The sequence below is a fragment of the Panicum hallii genome, chromosome 1, assembly GCF_002211085.1.
Source record: "Panicum hallii strain FIL2 chromosome 1, PHallii_v3.1, whole genome shotgun sequence".
Lineage (NCBI taxonomy): Eukaryota > Viridiplantae > Streptophyta > Magnoliopsida > Poales > Poaceae > Panicum > Panicum hallii.
Genome location: NC_038042.1, coordinates 38,127,024 through 38,131,090, shown reverse-complemented (window position 1 = coordinate 38,131,090; position 4,067 = coordinate 38,127,024).

Here is a 4,067-nt window from a genome sequence, read left to right as displayed (position 1 = left end):
ACTGCAACCAGGAGGCGATCCAATATGCTTCGACTACTCGTGTGCCAGATGCTTTGGGAGAAGTACTCGCGGCCGCGCAGCAGCTTTCCCAGTCTGGGCTGGAAATTCCCTCCAAGAAGGCCAGCAAGTCGAGCATCCAGTCGACTGATGGCGTGGCCCTCAAGTCGATCCAACTCCAGGAGGGAGATCCGTCTAAGACCGCCGTCATTGGCGCGGGCTTAGGCGACAAATAGGAACCCGCGCTCGTCAGCTTTCTTCGGGCTAACCGAGACATATTCGCATGGAAACCTGCGGACATGCCAGGGGTGCCCAGGGAGTTGATCGAGCATGCTTTGAATGTAGACCCGAAGGCCACGCCCAAAAAGCAACGCCTCCGGAGGTTTGCCCACGACAAGCGTGAGGCCATCAAATGAGAGATCGCTAAACTTCTCGCGGCTGGATTCATTAAAGAAGTAATCCATCCAGAGTGGGTAGCGAATCCCGTTCTTGTAAAGAAAAAAAATAATGAATGGAGAATGTGTGTCGACTATACTGATCTCAACAAGCATTGCCCAAAAGATCATTTTGGGCTGCCGCGTATTGACCAAGTTGTCGACTCAACAGCCGGCTGCGTCCTTCTTTGTTTCCTTGATTGTTACTCAGGCTATCACCAGATCGCGCTTAAGGAGGAGGACCAAATCAAGACTGCCTTCATCACCCCGTACGGGACCTACGCTTACAAAACAATGTCCTTCGGGTTGAAGAATGCGGGAGCAACTTACCAACGCGCGATCCAGATGTGTTTCGCGGATCAGCTGCACCGGAACGTCGAGGCCTACGTGGACGACGTGGTCATCAAGACCAGGGAGTCGAATAACTTGATCACAGATCTGGAAGAAACTTTTAGCAGTCTACGCAGATATCGGTGGAAACTCAATCCCACCAAATGCGTCTTTGGAGTACCTTCAGGGAAACTGCTCGGGTTCATTGTTAGCAACCGGGGCATCGAAGCCAACCCTGTAAAGATCACGGCCATCACTGATATGGAGGCTCCGGCCACAGTCAAGGATGTGCAGAAGCTGACAGGTTGTATGGCGGCCTTGAACAGGTTCATCTCCCGACTCGGGGAGAGAGGACTACCTTTCTTCAAGCTCCTAAAACGCCAAGACAGATTCCAATGGACGGAGGAGGCCGAGCGGGCCTTACAAGACCTGAAAACTCATCTCCAGTCGCCTCCGATCCTCACCGCTCCGCTACCAGAAGAGGACCTACTACTCTACATTGCGGCAACAACCCATGTTGTCAGCAGCGCTATTGTAGTCGAGCGAGGCGAAGAAGGCCATGCGTTTGGAGTGCAGAGGCCCGTCTACTTCGTCAGCGAGGTCCTCTCCGAGTCAAAGGTACGGTACCCAGCAGTTCAAAAGCTCTTATATGCAATTTTAATCACATCAAGGAAGTTGCGCCATTACTTCGACGACTACAAGATCACTGTGGTTACGGATTTCCCGCTGGCGGATATTCTTCATAATCAAGATGCCACGAGACGCATATCTAAGTGGGCAGTGGAACTGGGGGCTCTGTCAATCGACTTCAAGCCACGCACTGCAATCAAGTCACAGGCTCTAGTCGACTTCATGGCTGAATGGAGGGAGAATCAAGTCCCAACCCCAGTGGACAAGCCAGAGCACTGGACCATGTACTTTGATGGATCCCTCAAGCTCGATGGCGGGGGTGCTGGTGTCTTGCTTATCTCCCCACGAGGTGAGCAGTTGAAATACGTCCTTCAGATCCTGTGGGCGGTATCCAACAATGAAGCCGAGTATGAAGACTTGCTTCACGGGCTTCGTTTGGCGATATCACTAGGGATCAAACGACTACTTGTATATGGCGACTCTCTTCTTGTCGTTCAGCAGGTAAATAAGGAATGGGATTGCAACAAGGAGACGATGGAGGCATACGTTCAGGAAGTGCGCAAGCTGGAAAGCAAGTTCTCCGGCTTGGAGGTCCACCATGTGCTACGAGAACACAACGTTGGTGCAGATATCCTGTCCAAACTGGGGTCAACACGCGCTCAAGTCCCACCGGGAGTCTTCGTCCAGGAGCTCGCTCAGCCATCCATCAAGCCTTCTCCGCCGGTAACCATCGACTCGGGTCCCCAACAACCCGACCGAGAGGTTCTGATGCTGGGGGAGGATTGGCGAGCGGCCTTTATCGACTTCATTCAAGACCAACGGCTACCAGCGGGAATCGACGCCAAGAGCGCAGAAGCGGCACGCATCTCGCGAAGGAGCAAGGGCTTCGCCCTGGTCAAAGGCAAGCTCTACAGGCGTGGCGCTCGGTCAGGAGTTCTCATGAAGTGCGTCACGAAGGAGGACGGTCACGACATACTGCGGGAGATTCACGAAGGCGTCTGCGGCAACCATGCGGCATCAAGAACGCTGGTTGGGAAAGCGTACAGGGCTGGTTTCTGGTGGCCCACCGCAGTTACCGATGCGGAGGATCTCGTGCGCAGGTGCCAAAATTGTCAATTCTTCGGCAAACAGACACATGTTCCGGCCCATAGCCTCATCACTATACCGCCATCTTGGCCGTTCGCTTGTTGGAGTCTCGACATGATCGGGCCCTTCACGACGGCGCCAGGCGGTTTTACCCACGTGCTGGTGGCTATCGACAAGTTTACGAAGTGGATCGAGTACAAGCCAATCGCCAAGCTCACGCCAGATCGGGTTGTTGATTTCATCTCAGATATCTTGTACCGTTTTGGTTTCCCCAACACCATCATCACGGACTTGGGGTCAAATTTCACGGCCAACCAGTTCTGGGAATTCTGCGAGAATGCCTGCATCGAAGTTAAGTATGTCTCAGTTGCTCACCCGCGGGCAATGGACAAGTCGAGCGGGCGAACGGCTTGATAATCGACGGCCTCAAGAAGCGGCTATATGACGAGAACAGCAAGAAGGGAGGAAAATGGGTACACGAGCTGCCGCATGTAGTCTGGGGGCTTCGGACTCAGCCGTCCAAAGCCACAGGCCAACACCTTTTTTCCTCGTATATGGATCCGAAGCCATTTTACCAGCCGATATCATGTGGAAGTCCCGAGGGTCGAAATGTACAATGAAGGCGAGGCGGACGAGGCGCGGCAGTTAGAGCTCGACTCTGTAGAGGAAGCTCGTTGCACCGCTCTTGTCCAGTCAGCCCGATACCTACAGGGGATCCGCCGATACCATGATCGTAACGTCAAGGAGCGGTCATTCAGTGTTGGCGACTTGGTCTTGCGTCGTATCCAGGATGAATCTGGCCTACACAAGCTCAACTCAAGGTGGGAGGGCCCGTTCGTCGTCAAGAGGTCACACGGCCAGGGTCGTATCGACTACAGGGCCCCGAAGGCCAGGACATCCCAAATTCCTAGAACGTCAACACCTGCGTAAGTTCTACCCGTAAGCAAATGCCCGGTGATATCCGAATTCCCCGGGGGCTTGAAGACCTCCTTTCCTCGATTCATATTGGAGGCTTCGAGCCACAATATTCGGGTTGAACACTCCCTCTCCGGCGACAACAGCCACGCCACGGGCGAAACTCTCGTGTAAGCTGGCTACTCGTCGTGAATAAAGTTATGACTACATTCACAACTTATCGACTTCATTTTTTGTCGAACCATCCGCTCCGGCTAAAACTCCTCGATATCGAGTTCCGCCACGGACCTTAGGTGGTCGCACGCGACTGAAGTCACACCTTGTCCCAACTCAGTTGATCCGCTCGACTGGCTAACAACAGCGCGTTGGAAAGGCTCGCATAAAGAGCCACCTCGACTACATCATGAGTGGCTGCACTCAGAACAGTCATGTTTTTGCCAAAAGAATGGCCAAAACGCGGCAACGACCGCACCTGCTCCTAACAAGCTCGATCCGTCCGCCGGGTCTCACCCAGCTTACGGAGCACGCTCATAAGCACGAGCGTTTTCGACTACAATCAGAGTCACCGCACTCGAGCTAGTCCTAACTTTTCGCCCTACGCACGGCACCCCCGCGACGATGCTCGCGTTCTTCCCTAACAGGTCTAGACCCGCTCGATCGAGTTGTGGCTACTCT